Source organism: Petaurus breviceps, unplaced genomic scaffold, assembly GCF_028583685.1.
Source record: "Petaurus breviceps papuanus isolate PSGF00001 unplaced genomic scaffold, PetGlider_PUasm1.0 90696, whole genome shotgun sequence".
Lineage (NCBI taxonomy): Eukaryota > Metazoa > Chordata > Mammalia > Diprotodontia > Petauridae > Petaurus > Petaurus breviceps.
Window position 1 is genome coordinate 5,771,366 of NW_027187314.1, and position 15,353 is coordinate 5,786,718.

Sequence of the window (15,353 nt, forward strand, 5' to 3'; positions counted from 1 at the left end):
AGAGTAATGCTCAAACACTGCTTTTCTTCCCCTCTTCTTTATCTCTACTATAAAAGCTTTTTGCATCTCTTTGTATTTGATTCCTATGATTAACTGAATATCTTATTCCTTCCTTGAACAAAAACTGATGAGAGTAAAGCTCATACAATGCTCATCTCCCTCCCTTCATTCCCTCTACTATAATGCCTCTTTATGGGATGTAATTTTCCCTTTTTGCCTCCTCCTTTCCTCTTCTCACATAGCAGTCCATTTGTACCCCTTAATTAGTTTGTTTTTCCACATCACATCAGTTGATTTGTACCATCTATCTATGTATAACCCTTTTGTAATTATCCAATTCTCAAAATTAGTAGGTATAATCTTCCCATATACAGGTGTAAAAAGTTTGCTCTTATTGAATAACAAGTGTGTGTGTGTTTCTTTGTGCTTTCCTTTTTCTTGTTTTTTATGTATCTCTTGCATCTTATATTTGAAGATCAGGTTTTCCATTGAGCTCTGGCCTTTTCCTCAGGAAGATCTGGAAGTCCCTTATTTCATTGAATATCTCCTAGCCTGAAAGATTGCTAGTTTTGCTGGGTAATTGATCCTTGGTTATAGTTGAATCTCCTTTGCCTTTTGAGAAATCATATTCTAATTCCTCTGATCATTTACTGTAGAAGCTGCAAGGTCCTGGGTGATCCTGACTGTAGTTCTGCAATATTTGAATTGTTTCTTTCTGCCTGCTTGCAGTATTTACTCCTCACCCTGAGAATTCTGGAATTTATATACAATATTGCTTTGAATTTTTACTTAGGGATCTTTTTCAGGAGGTTTTTGATGGATTCTTTCAGTGACCATTTTACTCTTGTTGTAACATAATGACAGTGAGTGAGACCATTAATCATTTTAAATGAAGTTTTAATTGTGGAGCATAATTAACCTGGGGAATTCCAGGAGTCATGCACCCAATACAGCCAGGCCCAAGCATATATATCTCAGGGTTTATATAGACAAAAGCCACAACATAAATGTTAACATTGCTTAATGATTGTTGCTCAGCAGTCATTTTGTTGTCCAACTGGAAAGTCCCCAAATCTATTTTGAGAACTGAACAGAAGTGGGGAGTAGCTATGGGCATCAGGTACCAGTTTGGGGCAGGTTTACTTGTCAGGTTTGCTTTCTAGGTGAGCTTTGTCAGGTTTCCTAGACAGTTCACCTATTTTGTGGAGAGATGGGGGATATTCACAAAATGGGGTGTTACTACAATCCCCACTTCTTTTTGTTGAGAGTTGAATGCTTGACTCACAGTTGAACCCTTGACTCGCAATTGGTGCCTGGTTGTGGGATGATGGAGACATTGTCATAGTGCGCAGAAAGAGAATCCTGCAGGGCTGATACCTAGGTTACCTTACAAGGGGAAGCTTGAATGTGAGATTGAGAAGGACTAGAACATCCTTGGTCCCCCTTTCTAATAATCCAGGTGTTTTTACCCTCAGGAACATGGGGTTTTGACATGGAGAAAGGGCACAATAACATTATGAGGAAACACTGGAAAACCTTCACTTGAGAAAACCTGGTTCTGGGTCCACCTTCCATTTTTCAGGGGCAGCTAATTTCACACAAGAATGGTGGAGCCAGGCAGGGATAGAGTTTACTTTGACTGCAGTGGGTGTTGTAGGGAAGGCATCTTGAACCTCTTGCAATCCCTGTTGGAACTTACTTAAAGAAGAATTGGTAGCCTCAGCTCATAACTTTTCTCTAATCACTAGGAGGATGGGTAGAGGTAGCCCATATATAATTGGTAGGGCAAAGGGAAGAAGCGTGACCCAGTTATCCTTTGTTTCTAGGTCTATTTTGGCAAGGAACTCCTTCAGGGTCTGGTTGTTCCATTCCACTTGGCCTGAGCTCTGCAGCTGGTAGGCACAAAAGCTGGCCCATTATCAGAGTCCAACCAAATTGGGAGTCCAAATCAGGGAAGGAGTTGGTTCAGAATTTTCCTAACCACCACTAGCACCTTGTGACACTACTTAACAGAATATTGGGGAATGAATTACCTCTCTCTAAGGAGTAAGCTCATTTTTCTGGCTCCCGAATAAGTGATTTGATGGATATGCTTGACCCACTCCCCCCCCCCACTTTTTTTTTTGCTTAGCAAAGGAATCATCTGAGTTTGAATGGTTGGGTCGAAGTAGGTTCTGGAGGGAGCCCACTTGGCCAAATGGAGGTTTGAATATTGGGGCTGGGGACAGCTTCTTTAGGATTCCATCATTTCCCCCTCAAAAAGTTGGGACGCAAATTAATTTGGGAGAAGAGACAAAGGTCTCAGTTCCTATAGTTTCTTAAGGCTGAAAAGGGAAGTGGGGCTGTCCCTGTCTCAGAGGGTCCTGAGGAAGAAATTAACTGAAACCAAGCATAGATCACATTCAGAGGATGACAGGTGAGTATAGACTGGTATCCACTGTTTGCTGCCAACTTTAACTGAGAGACACCAATCTAACAGGGAAGTTTGATATAAAGGGTTCAAGATATAAGGAGAAAGACAGATATATCTAGTAACAGGCAATTGACTAGCCCAGGCTATATAAAGGATTATAATTTTAGGCTGAATAGCTCAGATCTAACACACACTTTAGTAGGTCAGATGTATCCCAGCCTTAGTATACATGAACATGATAATGTTTAACTTACATTTGTAACTTTGTTTCATAAGCTTCTTTTCCCTTTGTTTAGTTGTTCCCATGTCATTCAAAAAAAGGTTCTATTTCGGGCATTTAATCTTTCACTTTACTATACAGGCAGGCAGATGGCAAGCCCATGTATTAATTTACCCAATTGTTTAGGCTATATAATGACTACACATTCAGATTTAGAACAGCAGAATTTCACATACCTGCATTGTACTTTTACTCTCTTTTATTGACCACTTGCTCTAATTAGAGAATTTTTTTCATAAAAGGAAAAAGAAGGGACATGTCAGGTATGACAGGATAAAACATCCTTAGTTCTCTTTGAATTCAGATAAAAGTCACTTTAATTTCACCTCATAGCCAGACTCAGGAATAGCCAGGTGAAAAACATTCATTTTCAAAGGAAGACAATGGGGAAACTGAGCCAGGAGATTTCCATTCTAGAACTGAGACTAAAACTGTCCTCTCAGCTTTTCCCAAAAGCAAACTTTCATCTGTAGCAGGATCACATTCTCTCTGAGTAGTTTTTGGCATTCATACTGATTTAGTGCAGACAACTATATCTTAATTCAAACTCAAAATAAAACTAGTTGCAGTCCCAATGTCTTTTCCTTCAAATGGCAAGTCTCACCAATCAGAGTTTAGGTCTTGATACAAATGCTTTTGTTACTCTTTTGGAGCTAAAATAAGCAATAAAAGGTTACCATGACTTACATACATAAGGTATTTCATTTCTCATTAAGTCACCTTCATTGTTTAGGAAATCCATAACTCAAACAATCTTTTAGTTTTGTCCTGGGGCTGATGACCTTGCCCACCAGATGGTTTCTAGGGGATCAGACAAGTTTACAAATAAGGAGAAATCAATAGGGACCCCAAAGAGTGGGATGACCTCCTTGTCTACCCTACGATATTCTTCTTCTGGATTGATGAAAACACATTTTGTGTGAGCTGCTATTGCATCAGTTTTAGGTTTTAACATTATAACAATGATCCCAAATAACGTATTTAACAATATAACAATTTGTATAAGTGAGAGCCATTTTATTTTAGCTTTAAGATAGGATTAAACAAAATTTTTACCACTGTCTTTTAGTTTCAACTAAATTTAGACCAAAGTTGTTTTGTCTAACACCATTTCTGGCTCACAATGGTCACTCAAGTTTTGCAATATACAGTGTAGAAATACAATAATAATACAAACAGTGAGGTGACATTTATTGCATTTCCAAATCACATATAGAAATTATTGATAGATGACATTAATTACATTTCCAAATTACATATAAAATTATTGATAGATGACATCAATTGCATTTCCAAATTACATGTAAAAATTATTAATCTTACCAAGTGTAGAAGCTGGTTGAATTCTGAACTCATTTTCTCCTTTCCTTTTCTCATCTCCCCACAGTAGTAGACCCTCATTGTGGGGGTGGTCAATTTGGGAAGGAAGGAAAAAGAGGGCACTGTTCCTTGTAAGGGAGGGACTAAGAACTGGGTAGTGCCAGGAGGTTGTAGCTGGGAGTATTGAGGAAGGGGTTTGGGGAACTTGAAGCAGGTTTCAGTGGTGTGGGAGGGGTGGGCTTCAGGGTACCCAGGGATCTAGAGCTGTTGCTAGTGGGGCTCTGATGTAGTTTTCACCATTTGAGGGAGGTTAACTCAAATTCCCTGCTATTCATCTAACTTTTCCCTGCAGCCTTAGCTTGGTCAGAGGCAGGACAACAGGTAAAGGATCTTAATGGTTCTAAACTTTCACTTTATCCTTTGCTCAGTCAGAGCCAGGATGACAGAGAGAAGGTACTGTAACTTCTCACTGTATCCTCAGCTTGGTCAAAGACAGGATGACGATGGGAAGGCACTGCAGCCCTAGGCTGGAAAGAACTGGGCTTGAGACACAGGAAAGGGTTAAGTGCTAGTCCTATTAAGAAGTACAGCTTTGAAACCTGCCTCTCTTTTATCAATGAAGTGATCCCTTTTCTAATAGATAAATCTTAGGGGGGAAGTTTCCCCTTTCCTCCTTTTTGTTCTGCAAAGGAATCATCTGAGCAGGAATGAGCAAGTACAGGGAAGGGTGCACTGTCGGGGGAAGAGTCAGTGGCTTGCAGTCGGGGGGAGGGGCGGGGTGCAGCCAGAATACTGGGGGACAGGGGCTGGTTGGAAGTCTGGTGAAGTTAGGGCCAATTAGGGTGGCCTTGGGTTATAACGTGGGGTGAAGTCCTCCTCAGGTGATTTCAGGACAGGGGGTGGTTTGGTGGAGGTTGGCTGTTTGGGTTTTGGTCGAGAAACAAGTACCTGAATAGGGGTGTCTAAGTGGAGCAGTGACTCTGGCCCTCGAGTCAGACAGACCTGAGTTCAAATCCAGCCTTAGACAATTAACACAAAAACTAGCCATGTGACCCTGGGTAAGTCACAACCCCAATTGCCCTCCAAAAAGAAAAAAAAAGGACCCTAATGCCCTTTTCTAATGAACAAATTTTCAGCCATGGAGCGGTGTGCATGACTAGTTTAAGCTATACAGCAATATAGAGAAATTGTTCAGGGTACCCAGGATTTCTTAAAATGTCTAATGATACATCCTGAAGGGGAATTTGATGTACTAAAAGATCCTTCCATAGATAGTTTTAGAACACAAGAAAGACAAACAAATAAATGAGAACTTTGGAAACAGAGACTTCCTCCCACATAAAGTCAGAAAGACTCTCTTGAAGGGAATCTTCTGTTATTCAAAGAAAAATTTGGCCAGAATCCAAGGGAATGGAAAGAAAGAGATTTTTGTTTTGCTGCCTAGGCAGGCTTTGTTAGGTTTCCTAGGCAGCTATCCTATGATGGGGAGAGATGGGGGATGTTCATAAAATGGGGGGTTACTACAGTCTCTGGTTGCAAGACCTCAAGGCAGTTTTCCTTCATGATTTCTTGGAAAATACTGTCTAGGCTCTTTTTTTTCATCATGCCTGTCCATTAGACCAATAATTCTTAGGTTATCTCTCCTGGATATATTTTCCATGTCACTTGTTTTTCTTCTGAGATATTTTACATTTTCTTCTACTCTTTCATTCTTTAGATTTTATTTGACTAATTCTTGATATCTCATAGAGTCATTAGCTTTAACTTGTCTGATTCTAATTGTTAATAGATTGCTTTCCTCAATTAGTTTTGTACCTCTTTTCCCATTTGGCTAATTTTTACCTTCAAGGATTTATTTTCTCTGGTTAGGCTTTGTATCTCCTTTCCAATTTGTCTCATCAGTGAATTTTTTCCCAATTGCCTATTTTATTTTAAAATAAAGTATCATTTTTTATTCTATTACTTTAATTTGACTTTTGAAACCCTTCTTGAACTTTTCTAAAAAGGTTTTTTGGCCTTCAGAGAGTTCATATTTCCTTTTGAGGTTTCATATGTGAGTCTAGTATCAATACTGTCCTCTTCTGAATATGAATGTTTTTCTTCTCGTTCTTCTTAATAGGATTCTATGGTCTTTGTTTTTTACCCATTGTGGTTTCCTACTTCCTGGCTTTTAAAATTAGAACTCTGCTTCTGGAGCACAGAGAACTCTGACCTATGCTTTTTTTTTTTTTTTGTGCTGGTAGCTAGTGACCTGGTTACTGACTTTGTGTGCTGTGGCCTCTAGTTCTGGCAGTTAGAGGCTACATAATACTGCAGCTCACCTGATGCTGAGGTGGAGCTGGCTAGTGTGTACTGATGCCGAGATCAGGACTTTCTGCATTTATATGGGGTTACACTGGAATTCACATCTTGAGATATGGGGGAAGCATGATCTGGCTGCTTCAGGTGTCCACACCCTCAACCCTGGGTTAGAGTTCAGGAAGGCTCAGCTGCTTGTGGCTGGTATGTCACTGGTGTCTGATGATTACAGGCTCCTCTCCCTCCCCAACCCCTGGGTTTCAGGATCTCCTAATGGGATGTCTCTTGTAATGCACTGGTGCCCTTCAGCCTCAGCACAGCCACAGCCACACCATTCCTGTAGATCTTCCTAATTTCTTGCTGGTTTCATTATTTCAGGGCAATATTCTCAGTGTTTTTCAAGGTCAACATGGTGGGAATTAGAAAACTTATGGTTTTCTCTGTGATCATGGCTCCTGGAAATTCAATCAGGTGACATTCAAACATCCAGACTGTGAACTGATAGACCCAGGAGTAGCTTTTGCTGCTGCTTCAGGCCCTGTGATTGTCTCACACCCAGCTCTGACAGACAACTGTCCAGCAATGAGAGCACTGAGAATCACCACTGAGGTGGGTGACTCAATTTTCCCAGGCTCACTCTGACTCCACTGTGGCCAAGTTTATGCTGGGGCAACCCACATGCTAAATACACTGCACTCTGGATTTCCCCTGCCCAGCTCAACACATCCCACCTGTGGAATTTCCATGTTGACCTGAGCTGTAAATGTGGCACACTTTGTCTCCTAATTGATTTTGCCACAATAAAATCTGTTCAGATTCACTTTTTAGGGAATTGAAGAAATCTATGGGAGAGCTCAGGTGAGTCTGTGGTTTCACTCTGCCATCTTGGCTCTGCTCCAGTACTTTCTATGATTTACAGTGAGTTGTGCATAGAACTGAGTAGGAAGGTATTGGTATGGATCACCTTTAGATACTATATAGCTCATTCAAAGATTCTAAAACAATTGTAGTGAGGGTAAAGCCAAAATGACTGAGTAAAGACAGAGACTATCCTGATCTCTCCCCCACATACCTCCAAATACAGTTGAAAAATTGCTCTAAACAAATTATAGAGTAGAAAAGCCCACTAAAGGACAGAGTGAAACTAACTTCCAGATAAAGACAACTTGTAAGTTCTGCAGGAATGGTCTGTTGACCATGGTTAGAGGATTTTAGAACAGTGCAGAGCACACCAGTGAGATGTACACCACAGCAAGCTCAGAACAGGCCTTGGGGCCACTAAATCACTGGGAGCAGTGGCAGTTTCCAGACCTCTCCTTCCACTGGTGCTGTAGACAATTTAGAAAGTCAGCAGGAAAGGTCTATCAGACTTAGGTGAGAGAGAAATCCAGTCCAGCTCATGCTGCTCTATCACAGTCCTGGTCCCAGAAAACCTCAAGTAGGCCTTGGGAGTGACTGAATCAGCAGTGGTAGCTGCAATGGCAGCAGTAGCTACTGCTTCCAGGGCTCACAAACAATAGACAGGAAGGTGGTTGAACAACTGAACCAAAGGAGATTATAGAGGTCTTTGTGCCAGCACTGGACTATCTTGCTTTGCCCATATTTGGATCTGTGTTAGAGTCCTGGGTGACTGTCCCAGGGAAAATAGGAGTATTGCATAGCAGAGTCAGAGGCAGCAATGGAGGGGGACCCTCCTCAAAGTTCCAGGGCAGGAAAGAGTAGTTTAGTTGCAAACAGACCAAAGCACAGGCCAAGAGAACCATAAACGCCTTTCCTTACATCATACCACCTTGGAAGAACTGAAAACTTACAAATCCCTAGAAGTGTCTTTGAAAACAGCTGTATAAAACCCCTAAAGGTGGAGACAGTATGCCTTCCACCCTGGAAGCAAAGCCCCACCTTACCAGAGAGTTAAAAAACAAGTAGTAGTCTGGAGAAATGAGCAAACAACAGAAAAAAAACAACTCTGTCAACATTTACTTTGGTGACAAGGAAGATCAAAACACTCAGAATAAGACAGCAAAGCCAAAGCTCCTAATTCCAAAGCCTCCAAGAAAAATATGAATTTGCCTCAGGCCATGGAAAAACTCCAAAAATATTTTGAAAATCAAGTAAGATAAGTAGTAGAAACATTGGGAAGATAAAGCAAGAACATCATGAAAAATGAATTAATAGCTTGTTAAAGGAGACACCTGAACATATTGAAGAAAATAAGGCCTTAAAAAACAGACTAGGCCAAATGGTAAAAGAGGTCCAAAAACACAATGAGAAGAAGAATGCCTTAAAAAGTAGAATTGACGGAATGAAAAAGAAGGTCCAAATGCTTACTGAAGAAAATAATTCCTTAAAAATTAGAATGGAGCACATGGAAGCTAATGACTTAATGTGAAATCAAGAAACCATAAAACACAATTTAAAAATAAATGGATAACAATGAGAAATATCTCATAGGAAAAGCAACTGACCTGAAAAAATAGATCCAGGAGAGACAATTAAAAATTATTGGATTCCCTAAAAGCCATTATGAAAAAAGGGAAAAGAGCCTAGACATCATCTTTCAAGAAATTATCAAGAAGAACTGCCCTGATTATCTAAAATGAAAGGGTAAAATAGGAATTGAAAGAATCCACTGATCACCTCCTGAAAAACATCCCAAAATTAAAACTTCCAGTAATAATATTACGAAATTCCAGAGTTCCAAGGTCAAGTAGATAATACTGCAAGAAGGCAGAAAGAAATAATTAAAGTATCAAGAAGTCACAATCAGTATAACACAAGATTTAACAGCTTCTACTTTAAAAGTTTGGAGGACTTGGAATATGTTATTCCAGAGGCCAAAGGAACTAGGATTAAAACCAAGAATCACCTATCAAGAAAAACTGAGCAAAATCCATGAAGGGAAATATGAACACTCAATGAGATAGAAGACTTTCAAGCCATCTTGAGAAAAGACCAGAGCTGAATAGAAAATTTGACTTTCAAATACAACACTCAAGAGAAGTATAAAAAGGTAACAGGAAAGATAAATTATAAGGGACTTTTAAAAAACTTTTATTTATTTATTTTTAGTTTTCAACATTTGCTTCCACAAGACTTTGTGTCAAAAATTTTCTCCCCGTCTTTCCCCTTCCCCCTACCCTAAGACACCGAGCCTACTGAGTATCCCTTTCCCCAATCTGCTCTCTTTTATAACCTTTTCCATACCCCCCAAAAAATTTCTAGTATGGCAGGATGGATTTCTATACCACAGTGCCTATATACCTTATTTTCCAGTTGCACGTAATTTTTTTTAACATTTGTTTTTAAAAATTTTTCTAGGTTCTTTCCCTTCTTCCCTCATCACACACCCCCACTGGGAAGAAAAATAATTTAGTACAGGGTGTTCATGTATAGTTACTCAAAACGTTTCCATAATGGTTATACTGTGAAAGACTAAGTGAATTTCCCTCCATCCTATCCTGCCACCCACTTATTCTATTTTCTACTTTGACCCTGCTTCTTTTCAAAAGTGTTTGCTTCTAAATATCCTCTCCCCCAATATTCCCTCCCTTCTATCATCTCCCCTCCTATCGCCTTCCCCCTACTTTCCTGTAGGGTAAGATACCCACTTGAGTGTTTATGTTATTCCCTCCTTAAGCCAAATAAAATGAGAGTAAGGTTGACTCATTCCTTTTCATCTTCCTGCTCTTCCCCTCCTTTGAAACAGTTGTCTCTTTCCTCTATTATATGAGATAATTTGCCCTATTCTGTCTCTCCCCTTCTCCTTCTCCCATTGTATTCTTCTCTCACCTCTTAATTTTATTTTCATATAATCCCTTCATATTCAATTGATCCTGTGCCCTCTGTCTATGTTTACATGTACTAACATATACAAACACACTTACATATCTATTTATACATAAATCCACTCTCCTATACATACACACGTTTATATGTGTGTATACACACACACACACACACAGATATGTTCCCTTCAACTATTCTCATACTGAGAAATGCCTCATGAGTTACACTTATTGTTTGTCCATGTGGAAATGTAAAAAGTTCAACTTAATATGTTACTTATGATTTCTTTTGCCTGTTTACTTTATCATCCTTCTCTTGCTTCTTGTATTTGAAAGTCAAATTTTCCCTTCTCTTCTGGTTTTTTCAACAAGAATACTTCAAAGTCTTCTATTTCATTGTATGACCATATTTTTCTCTGAAGCATTATACTCAGTTTTGCTGGTTTTAATCTTTGTTTTTAATCCTAGTTTCTTTCACCTCCAGAAGATCATATTCCAAGCCCTTCAGTCCCTTAGGGTAGAAGCTGCTAGATCTTGTATTACCCTGATTGTGTTTCCAAAATACTCAAATTACTTCTTTCTGACAGCTTATAATATTTTCTCCTTCACCTGGGAACTCTGGGATTTGGCTATAATATTCCTAGGAATTTTCTTTGGGCGATCTTTTTCAAAAGATGATCAGTGAATTATTTCAATTTCTATTTTGCCATATGGTTCTAGAATTCCAGGGCAGTTTTCTTCAAGAATTTCTTGAAGGATGATTTGTAAGCTCCTTTTTTGATTATGGCTTTCAGGTTGTATGATATTTTTTTAATTATCTCTCCTTGATCTATTTTCTAGGTAAGTGTTTTTTTTTTCCAATGAGATAGTTCACATTGCCTTCTATTTTATCATTTGTTTGGATTCATTTTATAGTATCTTGATTTCTCATAAAGTCATTAGATTCCTTTTGTTCCAATCTAATGTTTAAGGAATTAATTCTCTTCAGTGAATTTTTGAAATTCCTTTTATATCTGGGCAATTAGACTTTTTAAGGCATCCTTCTCCTCATTGGCTTTTTGGGCCTATTATGCCTTTTGAGTTCTTCTATTTTTAAGGTGCTATTTTCTTCAGTTTTTGAGGGGGTCTCCTTTAGTGGGCTATTGTCTCACTTTTCATAATTTTCTTGCATCATTCTCATTTCTCCTCCCAATTTTTCCTCCACTTCTCTTACTTGATTTCCAAAATCCTTCTTGAGTTCCTCCATCTCCTATAACCAATTCATATTTTTCTTGGAAATTTTTGATGCAGGTGTTTTGACTTCTTTCGTTTCCATGTTTTGATCTTTTTTTTCATCCCCAAAAAAGGATTCTATGGTTTGATTGTACTTCCTGTGCTTGCTCATCTTGCCAGTGTATTACGTGACTTTTGAGCTCTTTGCCAAGGTAGAACTTTGCTAGAGTGGAGAGAGCTCTGTCCCAAATTGCTAGGCTTTTCACAGTTGTCAGAGGTCTGAGGAGGGTACCGTCTGTACAGCCACCACACGCTCTGGCACACAGGACAGATACCACAGGACCACCACCCAAGAATGTGACCCAGATCCTAGCAGGCAAAGCAAGAGCAATTACCCTCTGAATGGTTTCTTGGTCCTGCTAAAATATTCAGGCCAGGAGCTCCAGAAGCAGCTATGTGGCAGCAGCTGAAACCACCCTGCCTCTGCTACCGTGTTTCCCCGATAATAAGATACTGTCTTATTATTTTTTTTGGACAGAAAAACACCAGAGGGATTATTTTCAGGGGAGGGCTTATTTTAATGAACTTTGACAGCAATTTTAATAAACAGGTAAATGTGAACAAAAAAATGTACCTTTATTCAATAATGAATTCAATAAAGAACAGGATGGCACGCTCACTGCTGCAGCTCTGATTGGATGCAGCTCAGAGCGCGGCGTGTGTTTCACGGGGGGGGGGAACAACGGTGCATACAGAGGGTACCTTAATGTAGCGTGTAGGGCAGGGGATCACCTTCACTACAGTAGCAATCTCAATAGGGCTTATTTTCGGGGGAGGGCTTATTTTAGAGGAATCTTACACAATAAGGGGAGGGCTTATTTTCGGGATAGGTCTTATTATCAGGGAAACACGGTACTTCTTGCCCTAGGAGCAGGGACTACATCCCGATCTTCTCCACCCAGTTCCAGCAGAGTTCCCTACTCATCATTGACTTTCCATTTTTTGTTTATTGGTTAAGAAGTCTGGAAATTACCACAGCTGCTGATGATTCACTCTCCTGAAACCTGCTCTGGCTGATCTGTGCTGCTCGTTGGGGCTGCCCCAGGTCTGCCACAAGTCCTAGTGGCTCACACAGGACTGTGCTCAGCTTCCAGCTTGGTGTGATAGACCCTACCTGTTGGTCTTCCAGGCTGCCTTCAGCAGGCAATTTGTTTCCCTCTGTCACTTTCTGGGGTTCTGTAGCTCTAAAATTTGTTTAGAGTCATATTTTACAGGTATTGGAGGTTGTTGGAGTGGGAGATCAACCAATTTCCTTCTTTTTTACTCCACCATCTTGGCTCTGCCTCCCCAAAATCAATAAGGTACTTATTAAAATTGAGCTGTTTACATTCCTACATGAAAAAATGGTGTTTGTAACTCATAAGACCCCTTTCACTATTATGGTATTTAGATGGAGTATATATAGACAGAGGAAACAGGTGTGAGTTGTATATGAAAGGATGATATCTAAAAAGTAAAATCAAAGGGTAAGAAAAGAATGTGCTGGGAGAAAGAGAAAGGGACAGGTAGAATGGGGGTAAACTATCTCACAAAAAAGTGACAAGGAAAAAATCTTTTATAGTGTAGGGAAAGAGAGGGTTATGGGAAGGGGTTGAGTGAACCTTACTCTCATCAGATTTGGCTTAAAGAAGGAATAACAAACACACTCATTTGGGTATAGAAATCTATCTTGCCTTGCAGGAAAGTAGGGAGGAAGGGGACAATACAAGAGGAGAGCAATAGAAGGGGAAGGCAGACTAGGGAAGAGCGTAGACAGGAACAAAAAATTTTGAGGAGAGATCAGGTGAAAGGAGAGGGAGAATAAAATAAACAGTAATGGGAATAGGAAGGGAGGGAATATTTTTACTCTTTCCCAAAATGACTATTATGGAAGTGTTGCACATGCATGAATACACATGTATAACTTATATACAATTACTTGCCTTCCCATTGAGGGCTGTGGGGAGGAAGGAAGGGAAAGTAACTGGAACTCAACGTTTTAAAAATGAATGTTAATATTGTTATTACATGTAGCTGGGGAAAAATAAAATACTAAATAAATTAAAATAATTGTAGGTATAACAACTCATATTTTAAAACTGTTATTCTTGACTTTCATTATAGCAGCATATCAACAACCATAACATCAGTAGAAAAAAATATTCTGGGAAGAAACAAGATGTCATGTGACACAAAATTCATTGAAATGGTGAATGTTGGGTACGATTTGTGTAAAAGATAAATGCCTGCACCAAGATGGAGGAATAAAGGTGGGTCTCTCCTAAGCTCTACCCCAAACCCCTGCAAATACCTTTAAATAATGATACTAAACAAATTCAAATGAGCAGAACCCACAAAAAACATGGAATGAAGCAATATTCCAGATCAAGATAGCTTAGAATATTGGCAGGAAAGGTCTTTTGCACCAGGATGGGAGAGGAACATAGTCCAGTGCAACATAGTCCATATGAAACCAGTGCAGACCAAGACGCAGGAAATTAGAAGCAGGCCTAAGGACAACTGAATCAGTGGCAGACAATTGTTTTCAGGCCTCTCAGACCATAGATGGTTTGGGGATAAGGCAACATGTAAGCAAAATTTTTCAGGAATCAATTTTCTAGCTCCAGGGGAAGGACTTTGTTGCAATGACTATATTTGAATCTGAATCACAATCCTAGGTCTTAATTCCAATAAGAGAAGGAACATAATAGAGCTTGCAGCTTCAGGGGAGCAAGGATCCTAGTCACAGTTCCATGGTTGAAGGAGTTCTTATTGTTGTGATGTGTATAAAGAAACTATGAGCATTGACTACTGTATCTTGTATTCCTAACCTATTCCACTGATCCACAACTCTATTTCTTAGCCAGTACCAAATAGTTTTGATGATTGCTGTTTTATATTTCACTTTAAGTTCTGGTATAGCTAGGCTATCTTCCCTTGTATTACTTTTCATCAATTCCCTTGTTATTCAGGACCTTTTGTTCATCCAGATGAATTTTGATATTATTTTTTCTAGCTCTATAAAATAATTTTTGGTAATTTGGCATGGCACTGAATAAGTAAAATAATTTTGATAGAATTATCATTTTTATATTAACTTGGCCAACCCATGAGCAGCTGATAGTTTCTCAGGTATTTAGTGACTTTATATGTGTAAAAAAGGTTTTGTAATTGTGTTTAAAAAATTTCTGGGTTTGTCTTCACAGACAGTCTCTAAACTATTTTATATTTTCTATAGTTACTTGAAGTTTTTTTATTTTTTTAATACAATAGTGACATGATCAGGATATGGCACTAGGAAGATCATTGAAACACATATGAATCTGAAAAGGTGTGGGGGAATTGGAGTGAGAAGACCATGAGAAGCCATTAAAATAGTCCAGATGAGACAAAAGTGCTAAAAGAATCACAGTATGAGTGGAACACAAGGGAAAATGCAAGTGCTGTTGGGAGGGTTGAATTAACAGAATTGAAAATTGTTTGAATTTGTGCATTGAGGAAGCAGGATAAGTAAAAAATATAGCTGAATTTTTGAGATTTTAGGGAATGACAGGGGGTGTTGCCGTTCACATGAAATGTATTTTACTTTGTTTCTACTCTCTCAAGACCAGGCTTATTACCTTTTATTGCGTATTTGTTTTTCTTTTTCAAAGAGGCCCCTGGTATCAGGGAAATAATGATAGTTGACTTTGTGTTCTCTAGTACCCTGAAAGGTAGTTTCCCTCCTCTACCATGATCTCAAGTCACAACTGGTTGTTTCCCCTAATCTAGGATGTTCAAATGCTAGAATTCCACACCCACTTAGCCATTTAATGTTGAATAAGCTTTTACAAAGGAACATTAGCTTCAAAGATATACCAAGAACAAATATACAACATTTTCTCTAGTGCTTCAGGGGGCATCATCACCTCCACACCAACTCAGTCTCTAGGTAATGGAGCTCAGATTACATTCACAATTTTCCTCAATTCTTACATAATATTAGTTGCACCAAATTAAAGTACCA